General features: G+C 43.7%; 1 protein-coding gene across 4 annotated transcripts in view; it reads right to left on the reverse strand.

The window, feature by feature from the left end:
• The window catches only part of PPP6R2 (protein phosphatase 6 regulatory subunit 2), a 186,799-nt gene extending 164,051 nt beyond the window's left edge, over positions 1-22,748 (reverse strand). For all 4 annotated transcript variants that reach the window (XM_073619278.1, XM_073619280.1, XM_073619279.1 and 1 more), the window contains exon 1: positions 22,392-22,748. The gene's annotated coding sequence lies outside the window, so the exon portion shown is untranslated. The remainder of the gene's footprint in view (positions 1-22,391) is intronic.
• Positions 22,749-22,784: the final 36 nt, after the last annotated feature.

Consider the following 22,784-nt stretch of genomic DNA (forward strand, 5'->3'; position numbering starts at 1 on the left):
AGGGAAGGGAAAAAAAGTCTTCAGTGGGGACACCTCTGTGCTCGCAAGCAGCTCACCTTACTGCTGCAAGACAACAGCTTGTAATCCAATAACAAATCACCAGCAGGCAAGGGTCCCATCCAGTAGTTCAGGCGATTCGGGTGGTGGGTGTGCAGGATGGTATATAAAAAAACCTAAGCAGACAGTATATAGTATAACTCCATGGCGGCCAGAGTGGAAAAAGGGACAGGACACAGAAGGGGGATGCACTCACTTTTGAAAAATGAGTGTGAGCGTCAATCCAACGAACGCTGAGTTCCTATACCTCAAAAGGGTGTCTTCAAACCGTCCCCATTTCCTCAATGCTCGTCACAATGGGATGAATATATGTGGAGTGTTGGAAGAGAGTGCACATAGCGTGATCCCGTATATAAATCAGTTTATTAGGTTAAAAGCAACATAGTACACTTACATTTAGCAGAAGGCTATAGTAAAAAAACATCCACAAGCACCGAGCTCGTATCCTATCGTCAGTCTGTGACAGTTCCCGTGCTCCAATCCTGACGCGTATCGTCTCATCACGTGACTTCATCAGAGTCAGCAGACACTGGGGTTGGTTTCCGAAAGGCAAATTCACTCTGCACTACAAGACTTGGAAGTTCAGTTGCTGTAAATCTGAGAGGACGATCGGAAATGAGGGGAAGCCCTGCTGATTTTATAATCCAATCACGTACAAGCAAAAATAATGTTTTTTTATTTTCCTTGCATGTTCCCCTCAGATCTGCAGTGACTGCACTTGCAGTGCACTTGTAGTGCAAAGCGGATTTGCCTTAAGTAAATAAACCCCTCTGACAGACTCAGTCGGCTCCTTGGGCTTGAGGAGAGCTGCCGTCCAGTTCGTTCCTCTGGAGTCGGTCCTCCTGTTCACCAACAATGACCCGCGCTGCCTGGCATTCCACAGAGAGACTCCCAGCCCCTCCCTCAGAGATTACTCCGCACTGCAGGATTAAGGACGAGTGGGCCGTGCCGCGTCCCAGCCGTACCTACACAGTCACATACAGCTAGGTAGGAGGAGAGACTAAGCAGCGGTGACGAGTAGAGTCATCAGACTCATCAATAATAAAAAGAAAAAAAAAAGGTCTGCGGCGGCAGCGGAAACGGCGTCCTGGCGTGCCCACAGAGAGGGCTAGGTGTGTCAGCTGTGGCACGCGTGCCATAGGTTCGCCATCACTGCTTTATAGCATTAGAGTCCAGGTGCTTAACTGGCCTGCCTGCAGTCCAGACCTTACACCAACTGAAAATATTTGGCGCACCATGAAAACAAAAAACAAAACCCAGGACCGTTTAGCAGTTAGAATCATATATCAAGCAAAAATGGGACAACATTCCTCTTCCAAAGCTCCAGCAACTGGTCCCTTCAGTTCCCAGACTTTTACAAAGTGTCATTAAAAGAACAGGGGGATGCTACATCGTGGTATACATTAATTTTTTTTGGGATGTTTTGCTGCCATCAAATTCAAAATTACCTTATTTTTTTCCCCCCTAAAAATGGTCCATTCTCTCGGTTTAAACATTTAATATGTTTTCTATTTTCTATTGTGAATAAAACATGGGTTTATGAAATTTTGAAATCATTGAATTCTGTTTTCTATGTAGATTTCACACAGCGTCCCAACATTTTTTGGAACTGGGGGTTGTACATACAGAGGGTAAAATTACTTGATCCCTTGCAGAATTGCAAGTTTGCCCACTTACAATAATATTCTGTTATGACCCAAAACATACTGCCAAGGCAACAAAGGAGTGGCTCAAGAAGAAGCACATTAGGGTCATGGAGTGGCACAGCCAGTCTCCGGACTATAATCCTATCAAAAATGTATAGAGGGAGCTGAAAACTCAAGTTGCCAAGCGACAGCCAAGAAACATTAAAGTGTTTGTTAACCCACAGGGTACAATTTACATTATCCTCTTGGTTGATGAATCTAATGTCCCCCTGTGATTGTGCTTTATAAAAAATCCAGCTATATACATGGTTTACAGAGCGCAGATCTGCGATCACGTGGCCCACCGTCTTTCTCCTCTCTCGCATTAAAGCTGCAGTGGGCGGGGCCGAGGATCCCCCGCTAAAGTCATTCAGGAAGAGAGGAGGAGAGAGACAGCCCGCCCGCTGCAGCTGTCATGCAAGACAGGAGAAAAATGGTGGGTCACGTGATCGCAGATCTGTGCTCTGTAAACAAGGTATATAGTAGAGGTGCGCATCTTCACTGGTCTCACAATTCGATTTGGATTATATCTTCAATTCGATTACGCGATGCATCATAAATACCGACAAGCTCCCATTTCCGCTTGGGCCGCCTAGGCAGCACTTCATCCCTGCAATCTTCTGGGACACATCACAGGTCCCAAAAGATTGCCAAGCCATTCAGGACAGTGCAGTGAGACATGCACACCCGGCTGGCAAGCTGTAAGCTGTCACAACCAGATGCCCACAGTAGTATTGCCAGCACCATGGATAGGCAGGGGAGAGAAAGGAGGGTTTGGGTGGCCACGTCGCTGGATTGTGGGACAGGCGAGTGTCTTTTTATTAAAAGTCAGAAAATACACTTTTTTTTGTAGCTGCTGACTTTTAATAAAACAAAAAATTGACTGGAGTTCAGCTTTGAATTAAAAATAACCTCACTCCTTTAACCACTTCAGCCCCGGAAGATTTGGCTGCTGAATGACCAGGCCATTTTTTGCGATTCGGCACTGCGTCGCTTTAACTGACAATTGCGCGGTCGTGCGACACTGCACCCAAACAACATTGACACTTTTTTTTCCCCCACAAATAGAGTTTTCTTTTGGTGGTATTTGATAATCTCTGCGGTTTTCATTTTTTTGTACTATAAACAAAAAAAAAAAAAAAAAAAAAAAAAGCGACAATTTTGAAAAAAAACACACAATATTTTGTACTTTTTGCTATAATAAATATCCCCATTTTTTAAAAGAGAAATAGCTAATTTTTTCTCAGTTTAGGCCGATATGTATTCTTCTACATATTTTTGGAAAAAAAAAAAAAAAACAACAAAAAACACCGCAATATTGATTTGTTTGTGCAAAAGGTATAGCGTCTACAAAATAGGAGATAGATTTATGGCATTTTTATTATAATTTTTTTAAAACTAGTAACGGCAGCGATCTGCGATTTTTTCATCGGGACTGCGACATTATGGCGGACACACTTTTGACACATTTTTAGGAACATCGACAATTATACAGCGATCAGTGCTATAAAAATGCATTGATTACTGTAAAAATGTCACTGGCAGAGAAGGGGTTAACACTAGGGGGCGATCAAGGGGTTAACTGTGTTCCCTGTGTGTGTTTCTAACTGTAGGGGGAGGGGACTGACCTAGAGGAAATGACAGATCGTGGTTCCTAGCTATTAGGAACACACGATCTGTCACTCCTCACAGAACAGAGATTTGTGTGTTTACACACACGCGTGTCCCTGTTCTGCCTCTCGTGCCCGCGATCGCACGTGGCCGGTGTTCATCGGCCACAAGTATCGGCACGCCCGATGTGACTGCCCAGCCCGCCTCTGCTCTCACGTCTCTCCGGACGTCTACAGTGAATTCTCAGCCATCCTCAGCCTCTCTTCTATTCTGATAGCTACAGTCAGCAGGCGGGGCTGAAAATTACCCGCTGACGTCAGGAGAGACACGAGACGTGAGAGCAGAGGCGGGCCGAGCAGTCACATTTATTTAACAATACGCTCGGAGCGATCTCCCGGGAGGGGCGGGGCAAGTCGGGATGACATCACCCGGCAATCGTTTTTTACGGTCGCGTGCATTGATGCCACATCGGGGACACCCGAATCACGATGCAGCAATTAATTTTAGCACCCCTAGTCTACTCCGATACCAACCAACAAAATGGCCAAGTCCGTGATGGTGACAACCTTTTCCTCCTTTCCCGCTGTTCTGTCACAGCAAGCTCTTCGTGTACCAGAGTGTACATGTTTGCTGGTGTTGTGCCAAAAAGCAAGTCATCGAAATCTCCAATTACTGATGCTTTACAGTAAACAGAAGTGAAGCAATTGGAGAGCTCAATGAATTTGATAATCTTTGACAGAACAGTGGCAGTGTGGATGCCCGCTAACAGGCGCTGCCATGATGTATCTGAAATGACAGGTGCTCTTTAAAATTTAAGGACTCATTCTTGCTGGTAGTTAGAATCTTTAATATTTGCAAACAAAAGGAAGGTTACCCATTTAGAATAAGCTGTCAGATTATTAAAACAGCGATATCAGAACTGATTCAATCATACAGATTGTAGTGTACATACAGTAGCTTTGCAAAACAATGGTGTAACGGACCTCTGTCCTCAACAGGACTATGTCCAACGTAAATGCTTCCTCTGTCCGGTACTACATGATCCAAGACCCTTTTAGCCCACCCAGTCACCAGCTGTAACTCAGTGTAGGGTGAAAAAACATCAGACTTTATTCAAAGCACATGTAACAGATATACAACTCAGGGACACTCCTCCCCTCCCTTGGATTCAGGATGGGGTAAACTGTCCAATAACAATAGACACACAGGTTAAGTGTATTCAAACTATTCATCAGTAAAACAGTCTTAGCAGGGAGGGGCTGCTGGAGGAGCCCCCCCACCTCCATAATAAACTATTCTCCCAAGGCCGACAGACACAACAGAACAGAACAACTGAATACAGCCACACCCAAAGTGACTCCCGTCCCAGTGACACTTGGCGCAAACATTTGTAGGGCTGGTGCTGGGGAACAGTAGGGCAGTCAGTAGAAGTAGTGTCCCCTGTGACAAATGGGATAAAGGAATATTCCTAAACTTTGGTTCATCTCATGGTTCTGTGAAATTGCGTGAATGCATCAATGCAGTGCATGTTATCTCAGCTTGCAGAGCTTGGAATCACCGAATGAGTTTACCAAAAATGTAAATATTGCAGAATATACAGACTCATGCTGAATAACTAAGATCCATTTCATGCTGAATAAACTAAATTTCACACGGGCGAATAGAACTGTGCTTTTAGCTGCGGATTTTCTAGTTTTCTACCGCAGCTAAAAGCACACAATGCTTTCCTATGGCCCCATTCGCACACTGCGTTTAGCCGCGATATAGTTACATTCGGTTTGGTGCAGGTAGAAAAAATAGAATTGACTGCGTCCAGGAGCGATTTAGCGCAGCTATCTGCACATAACTGCAGGTAATCGCAGTGTACTATTTCTCCTGCGGATAGCAGCAGCAACAAGAAAAGCAACAGGAAGCACATCAGAAATGGCAAGAATCTTCCAAACACAGCCGCATGTAAACGCACATAAACAAAGGTGATCGCATTGTACAAATGCAGCTGATCACAGTGCCTGGAGTCTTGAATTTCACAGAACATATTATATGCTTTTAACTGCGGCAGAACAGCCGTCCGTGTGAAAGGCGCCTTAATGTATCTTAAATAGAGAACTATCTTCAGATTGATTTGTACTCAAAGCATTTTATTAAAATTCATTTGATAAAAAAAAAAAAAAAAAAAGCAGATTTCTTTTAAATTATTGATTTATATCCACCCTGCTACACAGCAATCTGTGAGCATCAAGCAGTTCACTGTGAAAAACTCAGTGAGATGTACATGGCCATGGGAATGCAACAGCAGCTGCAGACTACTGAAAGTATTTTTGAGTGTATGAACCAAGCAAATGTATTATTTGTATAGAGAAATGCATCTGCAGTTTATATATAGCCATACCAAATGTTGAATAAGCAATGATATGCACGTGAAGGCTGCATATGAAACATTTAAAGCAGAACTTAAAGCAGACAAGAAACAAAAGTCCAACAATCACTGTAAAAAAAAAAAAAAAAAAAGGAATGAACTACTTATATTGTATAACACATATAATTTTACAGCTTCTGTTTTTATATGTACAAGTTTCTTATGTCCCCAGGACTGTCATCGTCAGCCAGTAATATCAGGGGGGGGGGGGGGGGGGGGACTGTGGAGATTTCCTCTCTTCCAGTATCACCAGCAGTGGGCTCAATGACATCATTGTGAAAAACGGTTTGGCCACTACCTCCGATCCTTAAAAACACTCTGAGGCTACACATCTTGACGCCCCTAAGCCCATTTCCTGAGCAGTACAGTATTACAATAATCCCTTCCACTTGATCGCACTAAGGTAAGGCAAACGCTCACAAAACTCTGGAAATTCCCTACTCTTTCAGTAACCAAGGTCAAGATAAGAGTCACATAATATTAAAGAATTCCAGGAGAAATTTTTGTTTTCCCCATTCAGTGGGGCTGTGCCCACACTGCACAGGTTAACTGCTCCTTTTTGTCTAGGGGGTGAGGAGAAAAGAGATATACCAGTACTTACCTAATCTGCCAATCCTTCAACTGCAAGATCAGTGCCTGCCACTCCTGCCCCCACGCATGCTAGCAGTCTTGTGCATGGACTGTTCCCGATGTCATCATGCCCATAGATCAGCTCTGGACATGAGGACGTCAGGAACAGTCCACCGATAGACGTGGAGGAGCGCCGTTTACTGGAGGATTGAAGGTTTGGGTAAGTATTGCCTTTTTGTGTGCCCTGGACAAAACAAGCAGGTAACCCATGCAGTGTGGACACAGCCCCACTGCATGGCGAAACCAAATTCCCAGAGTTCTGCTTTAACACGAGAGAATAGAAAAAAGATAAAAACAAAAAACTGTGGTTATATACGTATTAGAAGGTCACGTACCCCAACATTATAGCCTTTGTCATTCTCTATATTTTATCTTCCAAACATGCAAACTCAACCTGAAAGACACTTCAATTAACAGCTGGGGAACATAATGTTTCAGCTTTCAGATGAAGCTAAGTGAAGAATCCAAAGTCCAATGTCTATATCTGAAATGGTACAGGCTCTGCTAGGGGCAAGGATGTGTGCATTAGGAAAATACCTGTCTACTGCTTCAAACAAGAGCTTCTAATGCCCCCCCCCCCCCCATCAACTCAAAAAAGCATTATTTTATTAACCTGCATTACTCTTCATGATCAAAAATGTTTTTTTTTTCAACTCATCATATTGAGCAGCTAAATTTACTGTCCCCTTCTTATATTCTCAATTTCTACAGTATCTGTACAGTAAAAAGCCAATTCACAGAAAACATTGCACATGGATCTGCTCTTTAAAATACAGTTCCCTTCAGGTTGGCGATAAAGGAGTTTCAATGTGGTCTATGGCGCAGAAAAAGGAGGTCAAATAAAAATCACAAGATAAGACTTTCAACAATTAATTCAAAGTCATTTCATAAGTGATGCATTTTTTGAGTGCCGGTTCACATTGATGCAGAGTGGAATTCGCAGCGAATTAGATGCGGTTTCTGCAGCCCATCAAAATCGCACCGTTCATGTGAACTGCTGCAGGTGTGTATGTTAGGTTAACGACATCCCAAAATTGGTTTGCAAAATGCAGTGCGACTTGCAGAAGTGGATCGCATGGTGTGAACACCCATGCAATCAGATTCTGGTGCGGCGAAAAAAAAAAAAAAAAAAGGGGGTCCTGCACGAGTTTGGTGGGAATGCGGTGCAATTTGAGTCATACAGATTGAATGGCTCAAATCTCACTGCTTAAGAATTCCATGTAATATGAACAGGAATGTGGTGCGATTCCTGTTCAAATCACATGCAGGTCCAGCACCATATCATTGTGAACCGGCACTAAAACTGGCAAACAGAATACAAGGGATGTCCTTTAAAACTGAAGTATAATCTGCTTATATGTTGCTTTCCCTAGTTCCTCCTTTCCCAACATGTTTATGACATTTTTAAAACCTACGTTTAGTCAAAAAGTTTTCTTTTTTTGTTTATTAAACCAGCACGGGGTACGTTACCCAAGAAGTGTCCCTTGGGTGTCTGGAGGTTTTAGTTGAAATCTTAATTCATCTGACCCCCCCGCCCATCACTCAAGTGCTACAGGAGTTAAAAGAGAAGTATGGTCAATGCTCGTTTGGCCATACTTCTCTTGTAATGCCCCGTACACACGGTCGGATTTTCCGACAGAAAATGTTCGATGGGAGCCTTTTGTTGGAAATTCCGACCGTGTGTAGGCTCCATTGTATAGTTTCCATCGGAATTTCCGCCGCACAAAATTTGAGATCTGGTTCTCAAATTTTCCAACAACAAAATCAGTTGTCGTAAATTCCGATCGTGAGTACACAATTCCGACGCCAAGTGCCTATTGGACTTCATTCTTCTCAGCTTGTCGTACGTGTTGTACGTCACCGCGTTCTTGACGTTCGGAATTTCCGTCCAACTTTGTGTGACCATGTGTATGCAAAGACAAGTTTGAGCCAACATCCGTCGGAAAAAAAAACATGGATTTTGTTGTTGGAATGTGCGATCGTGTGTACGGGGCATTAGCCATATGAGTGCACTTATTACTGCACTCCTGTGACCCAGTTTCAGCCAACAATGGGCTAGAGACTGCTGTTGGCTGATGTCACAGAGCTCACCCAGAGTCCGACCAGCAGCTGGCTCAGCCTCTTAGCGCCTCAAGCCGCTCCCCCCCCCCCCTCCACAACCCGACACTACAGTGAGCACTGGAGGGACAGAGCAGAGAGCCAGTAACAGACAGTGCTCAGCGAAGACGATTGCTCAGTTCTCAGGCTAAGACCCAGTGGGGGACAGTTCAAACATTGGAACGATGCTGCAGCCACATAGGCGAGTTTGTATGTTCATTATTTTGACACCCCACACTTCTTGAATACAAGCTGAGGGACGTGTCATATGTGCTCATCGAGAATGCCACGATCGCTCCTCCTGTCCCCCCTCCCTCCCCATGCATAGAAGCTGTACTAAAGTTTCCACGAATGACATGCGATCTATGAAAGGAGGAGGCAGACCTTTCATTCTTCCACCCTTCCTTCATTCATTGATGGCATTTCATTCATGAAAGCTGTAGTATATCTTCCTTGAATGGCGGAGGTGGGCAGAAAAGGGTGGGCATAGTTCTCCATGGTCCCACTGTATGTAGGAACGTAGCCACTCCTGCTTTTATTCCATAATGGACTATGGGATTTGTAGTACGCATACAGTAGGCGTAGGATCACATCTAGTGTGCTCATTGCAAACAAAGTAAGAGGGTAAAAGAGTTGGAGGTCACAAAGGACCTTACAAGCAGGCAGAAAAACACTGAGAAAACTTAATTAAATAGATAATTGCAAAGAAATCTAGAGGGTTAAACACCCCCCCCCCCAATTATGACGGGAGTTTTACTGCACAACTTGTTAAACAATTGTTATTAACCACTTCAATACAGGGCACTTCCGCACCTTCCTGCTCAGGCCAATTTTCAGCTTTCAGCGCTGTCACTTTTTAAATGACAATTGCGCGGTCATGCTACACTGTACCCAAACTAAATTTTTATCATTTTGTTCCCACAAATAGAGCTTTTTTTTGGTGGTATTTGATCACCTCTGTATTTTTTATCTTTTGCCAACGAATAAAAAAAAAGACCGAAAATGTTGGAAAAAAAAAAAAAAAAAAAAAAAGAAGGTTGTTTTTGTTATAAAATTTTGAAAATAAGTAACTTTTCTCCTTCACTGATAAGCTGCACTGATGGGCACCGATAAGGCGGCACCAATGAGACGGCACTAATGGGCACTGATAAGCAGCACTGACAGGTGGCACTGATGGGCGTTGATAGATGGCACTGTAAGCCTGCACTGATGGGTACTTATGGGTGGCACTGATAGACGGCACTGCTGGGCACTGGTAGATTTTACTGATGGCACTGGCAGGCATTTTTCCATTGGCATTGATTGGCAGCTGCCTGGGCACCGATTGGCATTTCCCTGGTGGTCTAGGGTGCCATACCTGGTGGTCCATTGTGGTGGCCATCTTGGTGGTGCTGCACTGATAAACAATCAGCACAGACTCCCCCGTCAGGAGAGCAGCCGATCGGCTCTCCTCTACTCACGTCTGTCAGATGTGAGTGAGGAAAAGCCGATCAACGGCTCTTCCTATTTACATCGTGATCAGCCGTGATTGGACACGGCTGACCACGTGGTAAAGAGTCTGTCAGACACTTTACCTAGATCGGAGTTGCGGTGTGTCAGACTGATCGTCGCGATGTGCACCCCTGGGGGCGCGCAGCAGCTTGTTATCCTGACCACGTCATATAATGTCCGGTCAGGATAACACAGCCACTTTGCAGACGTCATTTGGCGGGCGGCAAATGGTTAAACAAAACATTAAAATGTCCATGGGCATCATACAAAACCTTTCCACAAAAGAATGTGGTAAGATGTTCAGTTAAAGCTTCACATATAATTATACAATGACAATGATAACAGTACAGCAGATTACAGAGGGCTCCAACACCCTCAATGCATTTCTTGGATAGAAATCCACTTCAGCAGGAGTTCATTGAAGGAGCGTGTGCAAGTACACTGAAAGGTTTTGTATAATGCCCATGGACATTTTAATGGGTTATGGTTTTTAATGTTTTGTAATACACTTTTGTACAGTTTTCAAATATTGTGTAAGTTGTACCTTAAAAATATAACATAATTAGGGGTTTAACCCTCTGGAGTTCTTTGTAATTATCGTAAGTGGGGTGTGGCACTATTTGGCCTTTTATATCTAATAATGAAATATAGATTACAGGGTCGTTAAAGGGGTTGTAAAGGTAAAAATTTTTTCACTTTAATGCATTCTATGCATTAAGGTGAAAAAACTTCTGACAGAACCGCCGCCCCCAGCCCCCCCGTTTTACTTACCTGACGCCTCGAAAGTCAGCTTCGCGTTCCCGACATCTGTTCCTCCGCTCACCCTGGCCGCTGATTGGCTGCAGTGGATGGATTGAAAGCAGCGCAGCCATTGGCTCGCGCTGCTGTCAATCACATCCGATGACGCGGCGCGCCGGGGGGCGGGGCCGAGTGATACAGCGAGCGGCTATAGCCGCCGGCTGTATCACGGGAGCGCGCCCGCAAGCACTCACCACCGTGCGAGGGAGCTCGCATTAAGGTGGTGAATGCTTGCGGGGAGGAGCTGAAACAGCCGCCGAGGGACCCCAGAAGACGAGGTTCGGGGCCACTCTGTGCAGAACAAGCTGCACAGTGAAGGTAAGTATAACATGTTTGTTATTTTAAAAAAAAAAAAAAAACACCTTTACAAACGCTTTAAGTAGTTTATTTTTATGGATTATTTTTGGAGAAAAAAAAAAAAAAAAAAAGAAGAGTATAATTTAGCGTAAAAAGGATCCAAAAGCAGTCGTCGAATGACCAAAATGTAGGCCACAATATTGGCTCCGCATACTCCACAGCGCACAGCAGCCTAGGTGTTGAGCAATGGATGAAACATTGGGATAAGGAAGGACATGTATTATGGGAGCTGAGATTGTGTAATGGGGTTGTGAACAAGGGTGAAAGCTGTAAAAACAAAATAAGAAAAATGCGTACCGATCTGTACTCCGCAGAAGAGGGCCATGTACTCATACTGGTACCATTATAATGCTGGTGTGTGCTGTGGAGTACATGGTGCCAATGCACTGATTACAGCACACTTTATTGAAATGTCACAAAATAACATTACATTTATGTTTATTCACCACAGTGATGTGAATAAATAGGACACAGAGCATTTGTCTTGTCCATGTGTTGGGTCTGAGCTTAGCAAGGCTGCCCAGTAAAGTTCAACACACCTGTATGAACGAGCCATGAAGAAACCAGGAAAAGAACCACAAGTTCAGAATCCATTTACAATCCATGAGAGTGCCAAACAAACCTCCATGAGTCCAAGGTTTTTAACCACCTGCTGACTGCTCACAGTAAATATACTGCAAGCAGGCGACAGGTGCAGGCATAATCACGTACCCATACACTGGCCCTTTCTTCTGGGTCAGACGGAGTGCATGCCTCCTGCCGACCCATGCTGCAATTGGACATAGCACAAGCTTGGCAGCCGATCTCTGCCATCAATTTTAGCTGAAGTCAGCTGATCGGCTGTGTCCAATCACACACACAAATTTTCAAAAACACAGGGAACAGCCATATGGTTGTTTCTTCTCCCTACAAAGCAGGGATAAAAACAGCCAGATAATAAAGTAAAAGCAGCACACAGTATGTCTGCTTTCAGAAAATATATACGTTTTGTCAAAAAAGTTCATGCACTCTTCAGGGCTAAAACTATTTTTTAGACAAGTGAAAAAAAATACAAAAACCAGGGATGGCAGAGTTAAAGGAGACTTGTGCTGCCTTTGAAGGTTCTCGTTTGTCAAGCTTATAGTATGTCTAAAAATAATCACATTCAGCTGGAATTGTTCTGTAATGTGGAAGATGTTTCACTACTTATCCAAGTGAATTCCTCAGCTACTTGTGTTGAAATACTTCTTGCCACTTTTCTTCTGAAAATGCTAGCTGCCAGATTAAATGGCCTCAATACTGTCTGAACCACTGGCCTGCAACATCCTTTACAGTACACACACATCAGGATTTCTAATTCCACAGTCTACATGCTTTCTCTACTTTTTAACACCAGTGGCTCAGAAAAGTATACAAAAGCTTGGCCTTTTATAAGGCGGTACCAATGTCTAGCGGAGTCCTGTCACTAGGCAGAAGACTGACAGCTCTTATCATGCAGCAATCTCCAGTAACATGGAAGTATTACGTAGCTGTAAAAACTGCTTTCAGGTAGGGCTGCATACCACACCTACAATATAGTGCAGTGGTAGAGTTGCCAAATACTAACTTTGACTTGTAGAAGAAAAGCAAGATACTGGTTTCACCAACAGAAAGAGAAAAAATAAAAATTGTACATGGTAAGCTGTACTTAAAACAAAAAGTTGTTGTACATAGGAGCCGTGTTCATAAAATTAGTTCAGCACAAACTAAAAATATGGATATTGACAGTGGAGTTGGGTCCTACATCTTAAATACAGAGATAGCTTGGGATTTAAAAAACAAGTATGCACCCTTTAAAAAGAGACCCTGTCACTATGAAGATAAAAAACAAATATCGGAATTGAAAAAGAAAAAGAAAAAAAAAAAAAAAAAAAAAAAAAAAAATGATATATATATATATCTCTATCTATATCTATCTTACCTGTCCCACAATCTGTGCTACAAATCGTTTTTTCAAGAGATAAATCTGCCTCAAGAATCAGACACTTCCTATTGTGCCAGATTCCACTCTGATCCTTAAAGTGGTGGCCCAGCTGAAAAAAAAAAAAATTAAAAATTAAAAGTCAGCAGCTACAAACACTGTAGCTGCTGACTTTTAATAAGCACACTTACCTATCCAGGGTGCCCGCAATGTCGGCCACCCGAGGCCGACTCGTCCCTCGGCACCGCCATTCGAACTAAGGGAAATAGGCAATGGAGCCTTGCAGCTTCACTGCCCGTTTCCTACTGCGCATGAGCAAGTCGCACAGCGCTTTGTGAATGGGGCGCGCTGTGCTATGGGACACACATAGTTCCCAGAACACACCGTGCCCCATTTCCCAGAAGACAAACACAAGGAGGAGAAGACTGAAGATTACCGTGGTGTAGGAAGTGGCAGATTAGGACGATCTGTTTAGCAACAGCCATTTCTGGCAAGTTCAATTTTTTTTTTTTTTTTTTTTCCCCTCAAAATTTTTAGGAACGTTTTCATGTAATTTTTTACATGGGCCCTTCCTGCCCAGGCCATTTTTCAGCTTTCAGCGCTGTCACACTTTGAATGACAAATTATGCGGTCACGCTACACTTTTACCATGTGACATTTTTATAATTTTATTCACACAAATAGAGCTTTCTTTTGGTGGCATTTAAATCATTGTTTTTTTGGGGGGGTTTTTTTATTTTTTTTTTTTTTTTTAGGAAAAAATAGAAGACCGAAACGAAGAAAAACTTTTTTTTTTCAAAACTTTTGGTCAGTAAATTTTGTAAATAAGTAATTTTTCTCCTTCACTGATGGGCGCTGATGAGGCAGCACTTATGGGCGCTGATTAGGTGGCACTGATGAGGCAAGAATATGCCGCACTTATGGGCACCGATAGGTGGCACTGATGAGGTCCAGCGCTGAGCTAATGTGTCCAGACCGGCTGCTTGGTCCCGCCTGTTCAGAGAAAAGTAGACAGGAACTTTTGCATTTGCTTGGGATGCAAACAGGTCTACCTGGGGAACACCCCATCTGCCTACTATCCTCTGAAAAATCTCTGTATTTAGACTCCATTATGATTCTAGCACCCTTCTTCTGTTTAAGAAATCTGCCATCTGGTTTAGGCTGCCCTTCAGGTGTATTGCTGTTAAGGATGCCAAGTTGTCCTCCGCCCAAGTCATAATCTGTAAGGCCAAGGTTAGAAAACACTTGCTTCTTGTGCCCCCTTGCCTTGAGATGTATGCCTCCTCCGTAGCGTTGTCTGACAACACCTGGATATCTTGGTCCCTGATAATCTTTTTTGAAGGCCCACAGCCCCAGAGCAATGGCCCTCAGTTCCCTCCAGTTGGAGGACCTTATGGATTCCTCCACTGTAGGACCCTTGGGCCATCCTATTGTGCAGATGTGCCCCCCACCCACAGGAGCTTGCATCTGTTAAAGCTTTTGCTTGGGGAAAGGTCCAGAACAGACCCTTGTTCAAATTCGCTTGCTTCCTCCACCACCACAACTTACTCTTGACTGGAGAGAGAATCCTGGTTTCTCAAGAGACTCTCCATATGCCCAATTCTGTAGAATCACCTGCTGGAGGAATCTCGAATGGAGGCGGGCCAACTTAACAGCTAGGATTGAGGCTGTGAGAAGCCCAGCGTGGACATGGCTGCCCAAACTGTAACAGATAAATTTGTCTGTACTTTCCTTACTGCGGCCTGTACCTTTATCATTTGTTCCTCTGGGGGTAAAATCCTTTCCTGTACTAAGTCGATGGTATACCCCAGGAAAATGATCCTCAGAGGGAATTAGGTTAGATTTTTCCTTGCTCCAAATTCAGCCCAAATTTTCTAAAATGGCTCTGCACCCTTCTCAAATCCTTGTTCAGCAGGTCCTTTGCGTAGGCAAATAAAAGGAGGTCGTCCTGATAAGGTACCACCGAGACTCCCTCCAGCCTAAGCAGTACCAACACTTCTGCCATAATCTTCGTGAAGATCCTTGGAGAAGAGGAGAGACCAAATGGGAGGGCCCTGAACAGACAGTGTGACACTATCCCCCCTGCTCTGATCACCAAACGCAGATACCTCTGCGACGCTGGAGCTATGGGTATGTGTAAATACACGTCTCAGATCTATAGAGGCTAGAAAACACCCCAGGGGGAAGAAGTTTTCTCACTGAATATTTTGTGTCCATACAGAAATTTTTGTATCGGATGGACCTGTTCAAGATCTTTAAATTCAGTATAAACCTGAACTTTGCCGACTGTTTTTTTCACTAGAAAAACATGTGAATAGCACCCTAGTCCTTCCTCTTCCCTGGGCACTGGGATGATTACCTAACACCTGCAAGGGTGCTGTCATCGCCATAGATTTTTCTTGATCTTTGGAGGCCTGCATCACATAGAACCAAGATGATGGGTTCTCTGAGAATTCCAGCGCGTAGCCCTCAGATAACTTTGAGGACAAACAGGCGTGATGTCGCCCCTTCCCCCCGACCCCTTTGGGACCACCACGGTTTTTTCTGTCCCATTTCCTTTGTGTCCCGGGTCTGCTGAAAAGGACGAAAATTTCTTAGTTTGTGGTGCGACTTTCTTTTTGGCTGGAAAGGCTTTTTTCTTATGCGCTGTACTGTCCAGGACTGCCTCAAGGTCAGGGCCAAAAACCAGATCCCCTTCAAAGGGTAGGCCACACAACTTCAATTTGGATGCTGAATCGCCCAGCCAGGTTTTTACCCACAAAGCTCATCTTGCTGAATTAATCAAAGCTGAAGAAGATCTTGCGGATATCCTCACTGACTCAGCCGAGGCATCTGCCATGTAACCTACTGCCTTTCGTAGGACTGGCAGAGTATCCAGCAAATCTTTGTGAGAGGTCCCTGCCTCAATATGGCCTTTTAGTTGTTCCAGTGTTCTAAATTCCTGGCTACCACTGTGGATGCCATTGCTGGCTTGAGATTAGATAGCATAGAATCCCAAGCCTTTTTTAACAAAGAATCAGCCCTCTTGTCCATAGTGTCCTTCAAGACCCCCATGACCTCAAAAGCTAAGTTGGTGTTAAAGCGGGATTCCATCTTAAAAAAAAAAAAATTAAAAGTCAGCAGCTACAAACACTGTACTTACCTGTCCTGGGTGCCCGCGATGTCGGCCGCCTGAGGCCGACCCGTCCCTCGGCTCTCGGGTCCCGGCACCGCCATCCTGGGTAAGGGAAACAGGCAGTGGAGCCTTGCGGCTTCACTGCCAGTTAACTACTGCGCATGCCCGAGCGGCGCGACGCTTTGTGAATGGGACACACACAGTTCCCATAACACACCGCGCCCCATTCCCCAGAAGACAACATGGGGAGCAGAAGACTGAAGATCACCGCGGTGTAGGAAAAGGCAGATTAGGAAGACTGCCTAGCAACAGCCATTTCACGTAAGTAAAAAAAATTTTTTTTCTCTTTTCCTCTGTGTTTTTAGGTATTTTTTGGTGCATTTTTTTTTCAGGGTGGACCTCCACTTATCCTCGATATTTTGGGTCGTGTGTATGGTCTTTAAGAGGTCCTCTACCTCTTCCAAAAACAACCTGTAACGGGAGAAGGATACCTCGCCTTCCCCCTCCTCTGAACACGAAGACCCATTTTTCTCCTCCGACTCGCTAACCACTCTGCGAGCTACAGAGGATGTGTGAGGACATGGTGGAGAACCCTCTGTTTATGGTGCCATCGGACGTTTGTCCAGATAGGAGCGGAAGGACTGAAAAGAGTCTTCCAACTTTTTCCACAATGGAGTGAGCATCTCACTAGGTTGGGCAGAGGGTGCTTTAGTGGAAGTCTCCTCTATGACCAAAACCGCTATGCAAGACCTACACAAAGGCTTGGTCCAAGACTCCCTAAGGGAAGCTTTACATGAAGCACATCTTTTCTTGGGGGGGGGGGGGGGGGGGGCAGGTTAACCCACACTACTCAGAGAAGTCATCTGAGGAGTGTGAGGAAGGCTGGGGGGGGGGGGGGGCAGGTTAACTAACAGAGGCCACTGCCTCTCCTACCTGGGTCTGGCAGGTGCTTGTGGATCCTGCTCACGCCGATTCCTCTGGCCCCATCACTCCCAGGGTTCCAGCCATCGTCCGTCAGTCTTTTATTTTAAATTTTTGCGGTCCTTTTGCCGCTGCGAGGACCAGAAATGCACCCAACGATGCCGCCGCCCCCTATTGCGCTCCAACAGCCGGAACTGGAAGCCGCCGCACAACAACGGAAGTCCCGCCCCGTCCGGCAGCGACGTCACCCGCCACTCGGGACCCGGAAGAGGATGCAGGCTGGAAGCCAGACGCCGCACTGCCTAGTGCAGCCCCGCACTCCGCCCGCGCCCCCCCCGATCTATCTGCGCGTGACCCTTCGCCAGCCTCTGCCCTAGCTGGATTCGATAAAGGGAAAGGCACTTGAACACCCCCCATCCGCAGGGGGGGGGGGGTGGCTGGGGGTGTTGAGCTGACCAACAAGCAGAAACAAGACAAAAACACCAGGTATGCCTCCCACCCCTCACTTGGAGAGAGCGCAGCACACCCCTGGTCCTGCAGCGCTTCCACCATGGCTGGAGGAAACACTACAACTGAGGCCATGGTGGAAGTGCCCAGGCTTTAAAGAAATGACTGCAGTGTTTCCTAGGAAATGGGTGGAGCTGCGCTCTTCTCCAGGTGCTGTCCTGAAAGAAAGAAAAATTTACAACTTCAAAAAATCCACCACGCCTCTTACTAGCACTGTCAACTTTCCAAAAAGGGGTAATTTGGGGGATGTTTGTACTGTCCTGTCATCTTTGGGCCTCAAGAAATGAGGTGTCAGTACATGAGGATTGATCAATTTTTAGATATACACCATAGTTTGTGGACTCTAACTTTTCTACAGATTAAATAATAAACACTGATTCAGGTTAATTTCAAAGAAATGTAGCAGAATACATTTTGACCTAAATTTATTTTAATAAAAATAAACATCTAAGTACTCTTTTCCTAATCGATATACAACTGTCACATGACCCAAATCTTTTGCAGCCTGTCTGCAGGGAAACATGAGCATGAGGATCTTCTAGTCCTCTGCTGATGGTCACATGTTCAAAACAAAGACAGCCTTTGGAATACAGAGTAAAAAAAAATAATAATAATAAATATATATATCAATAAACTGCTTAAATCATCATGCAAACATATATTTTAAATCTTTAGCATTTTTTGGCAATGACTTGTTGTGGGAGGATTTCTGCCAATCAAAGTTGTCACATCCCTCCAGCCTGCATCTTAGAATAAGAGGGAGGTAAAGCCTCCAATAATCTACATGTAAAAAAAAACAACACAGAACACAGAAAACAAATCTCAGTGACTTCGTGAGTATGAACAGATGAACAGCATGTAATACACCATTTATTGATAGTTTTTTCTTATGATGTGGGTTTAGTGTCACTTTAACCACTTATTGACCGCACATTTACTGCTACATGGTGGCTGTTCTGTGCAGAATATATATACATATATATTTTTTTTTTTTTACATTTACACACACACAAACGTGATTCTGCACTTTCGGGTAGGGGGCGCTGGCGTACCGCTTGTGCTGCGATTAGTCAGAAGCCGATCAGTGGGTGCCGGCCAATGGATGTCCATTGGCACCCGCTGATTGCCAAAGAGACAAACTGGGCAGAGTTCTGCCTATGTAAACAAGGCAGAGCTCCATCCTGTCAGTGGGGAAGTGCTGGATTTTGTTTCCCCAGGGAATAAAAGCCAGCACATCTCTTAAAAAGCACCTCACTATATACACAAAAACACATTAGGCACACATTTAAACCTTTGATTGTCCTAGGTGAGTAACCCCTTCTTAGCCAGTGTTATTAGTACAGTATAAGTCCTCATGCACACGGACATTTTTACAGCTGCTTTTTTGAGCTTTTTTTGCAGCTTAAAAAAGGCCTGTCTATGTTAGTCTATGGCTTCATGCCCACCTAGGCGTTTTTGAGCTACAAGTGGCATAGGCGTTTTTAAGCTGTAAAAAAAACCCAGGACCAGTGGGTTCTGAGAGACGTTTTTCAGCTGTAAAAACGCTCTAACGCTGAAAAACGCTGAAAAACGCTCAAAAACGTCATTCACCAACGTTTTTTAGCGTTTTTGATCCATTGAAAAAAAAAAAAAAAAAAAAACGCTCAAAAACGCTAAAAAACGCTATTGCAAAAACGCTGAAAAAAGTTTAAAAAAACACTGCAAAGATACTGGCGTTTTCATAACGTTTTTTTAACAGCCTGTGTGCATGAGGGCTTAGTGTCACTGGTTCCAACAAAATCTCAGTGTCAAATTGTTCCGCCACAATATCGCAGTCGCTGACAGCCTCCATTACTAGTATAAAAAAAAAAAAAAGAAGTTCTAAATATATATATATATATATATATATATATATATATATATATATATATATATATATATATATATATATATATATATATATATATATATATATATATATATATATATATATATATATATATACACACACACACACATACACAAACATACACAAACATACACACACACATCTATACACCATAGTTTGTAGACGCTATACACTTATTGGGGTTTTTTTTTTTGTTTTTTTTTTTACCAAAAATATATCACAGAATACATATTGGCCTAAATTGATGAAGAAATTCGATTTTTACCATTTTTTTTTTTTAACTGGATACGTTTTATAGCAGAAAGTAAAAAATATTGGGTTTTTTTTTCAAAATGGTCTGTCTTTTTTTTTTTTTTTTTGTTTTTTTGTTTATAGCACAAAAAATAAAACGCACTGGTGATCAAATACAACCAAAAGAAAGCTCTATTTGTGGGAAAAAAAAGGGGATATAAATGTTATTTGGGTACAACGTTGCACGTCTGTGTCATTGTCAGTTAACCACTTGCCAACCGGCAGAATGGCTCACCTGTACGTCAGTCCATAAAAGCAGGATAGCGGGCGCGCCTGCATAGAGTCTGCGGGAGCGTGCCCGCGGACTCTATATCCGCAGGTGACCCATGATCGCAGCAAGGAGAAGAGGCTGAATGGTCAATACATTTTTATAGCACTGATCAATGTAATAATGTCACTGGTCCCCAAAAAGTGTAATTTGGGGTCAGATTTGTCTGCCGCAATGTCGCAGTCCTGCTACAAATTGCAGATTGCGGCCATTACCAGTAAAAACAAAAAAATAAAAAAAAGTTCCTAAATCGATCCTGTAGTTTGTAGACATGATAACTTTTGCACAAACCAATCAATATACGCTTATTGCGATTTTTTTTACCAAAAATTATGGAGAATTATATATATATATATATATATATATATATATATATATAGATATATATTTGAATAAATTTGTTTATATTTTTTCGGCTATTAAAGCAGAAAGTAAAAAAAAAAAAAAAAAAATTGTTTCTTTTTTCAAAACAGTCTCTTTTCTTTTGTTTATAGCACAAAAAATAAAAACCGCAGAGGTGATCAAATACCATCAAAAGAAATCTCTATTTGTGGGGGCAAAAAAATAAAAAAAAAAAAAGACAGCAATTTTGTTTGGGCACAGCGTTGCACGACCACACAATTGTCAATTAAAGCGATGCAGTGCCGTATCGCAAAAAATGATCTGGTCATTAAGGGGGCAAATCCTTCCGGGGCTGAAGTGGTTAAAGTGGATTTTACTTTCTATCATTTAGGTATGACTCCATTAAGGGAACTTTTGCCAATGGATAAGATGCATTCATGTATAAAATGTATTGTATACATTATGTATAGTGTTGGTATTCACTGATACAACATTACATGTATTGTTTGTAATTCGCTTTCTTTTCATTCATATAGAAGTCACAAAACTACATTTGCCCTGACGAAACCATACGACGAAACATGTAGGATTAAGATGTGGGAACAACTATAGGAGCTAAAATAACACATCCTGAATGACAATAAAGCTGTTCACGTATTGTATAATATTGTTTTTATGTACCCTTGTAACTTTAATAAATTGTGGTTTTATTCAATTTGGTATGTCTTTGTACTAATTGCACCTATAAAGTCCCATCCCCACTACTCTGCATTTTCTATACCTTTTATGGGGACATTGGTGCCGTAATGATTAAATTCTGGAGTTGATCCCTTAAAGGGGTTGTAAAGGTATGCGTTTTTTCACCTAATGCATCCTATGCATTAAGGTGAAAAACACCTGTCAGTGATCGCCCCATTTTACTTACCTGAACCCTCGAACTTGACCCGGCGGGGACGCGCTGTCTCTCTGCCCAGGGTTCTCGGCTCTTGATTGCATAGATTGATAGCAGTGCAGCCATTGGCTCCCGAGCGCCAGGGCCTAGCCCTGCATACGGCTTCTATGGACGCCGAATGTTGGACTCGGGTGCGCGCCCGCAAGACAACCCCCTTTGGGGAAGCGCTTCTCCCAGGGGGTTAACAGATGCGGGGAGGAGCCACGAGAGCCACCGGGGGGCTCCAGAAGAGCAGGTTCAGGGCCACTGTGTGCAAAACGAGCTGCACAGCGGAGATAAGTATGATAGGTTATTAAAAAAAAAAATTTATATATATATATATATATATATATATATATATATATATATACATATACATATACATATACATACATACATATACACACACACACACACACACATGACCTTTACAATCACTTTAACTACATATAGACCTTGTCAGTTCAAATAAAACAGTGCCGTATCGCAAAAAATGGCCTGGTCATGAAAGGGGGGTAAACCTTACAGAGTGGTCAAAACTCATTAAAAGTGTACTTTTCTAAAAAAAAAATGCATTTGCCAAACCTGCAAGCACAAGTTTTGTGTGACGGTAAATAGGCAACAGCCACCATTTTATTCTGCAGGGCCTCTGCCTCAAAACATATATAATGTTTGTTGGGGGGGGGAGGTGCCAAGTAAATTTCTAGCGAAAAAAAACAAACAATTTTTCTACGTATGAGAGAAATAAGAGGATTGCCCCCCCTGGACTGGAACCTCTGGGGGGAGAATACGGCTTTATTATTGGTCACAGAATACATTGGACGAATATTCCCGTCTATTGTCCAATCCTGAGAAGAAGAATTCCCTGTTTACTTCTAGGATGGGCACATGATTGGAGGACAGAGGGGACTATGGATCCGATGTGGGGGGAGACTCCAGGTGACCTCTGACCCCTCATGGTGAGGTCAGGCCTCCCCTCCCCCCAGTGAATTGGGGGCACACAGACCCCCCCATAACCCGCAGCCATGAAGAGAACAAGACACGTACGGCCAATGGAGGAAGTTTTGTCCTCGGGCTCCGAGCCCCCTCACCCGGGTCCGCCTTCAGCGCTCAGTGTCCGGTGAGGCCGGCAGTGCAGAGTGCGGCGCCCGCTTCTCCTCTCCGCTTCTCCGTTCTTCTGTCAGAGGGCTGAGATCGCCTCAGTCACCGGCCGCAAGATGGCGGACACAAGGGGGGCGGAGCCACATCACGGAGGGGAGGGAAGGACGAGCTGACAAGACGACCCACTGAGGAGCGCGCTCTCCGGGGCTCCCACTCGCTCGTTTAACCGTAGAAAAGCCACTGAAGGAGAATTCTTCGACGGGTTAGCCGCAGCGCCGTGCCCGCTGCTCCATTTAGTACTGCGCACGCGCGGCTCTAAAACGCTTACAAGTTCGCAAA

The sequence above is a fragment of the Aquarana catesbeiana genome, linkage group LG03 (genome assembly GCF_042186555.1).
Source record: "Aquarana catesbeiana isolate 2022-GZ linkage group LG03, ASM4218655v1, whole genome shotgun sequence".
NCBI classification, from domain to species: Eukaryota; Metazoa; Chordata; class Amphibia; order Anura; family Ranidae; genus Aquarana; species Aquarana catesbeiana.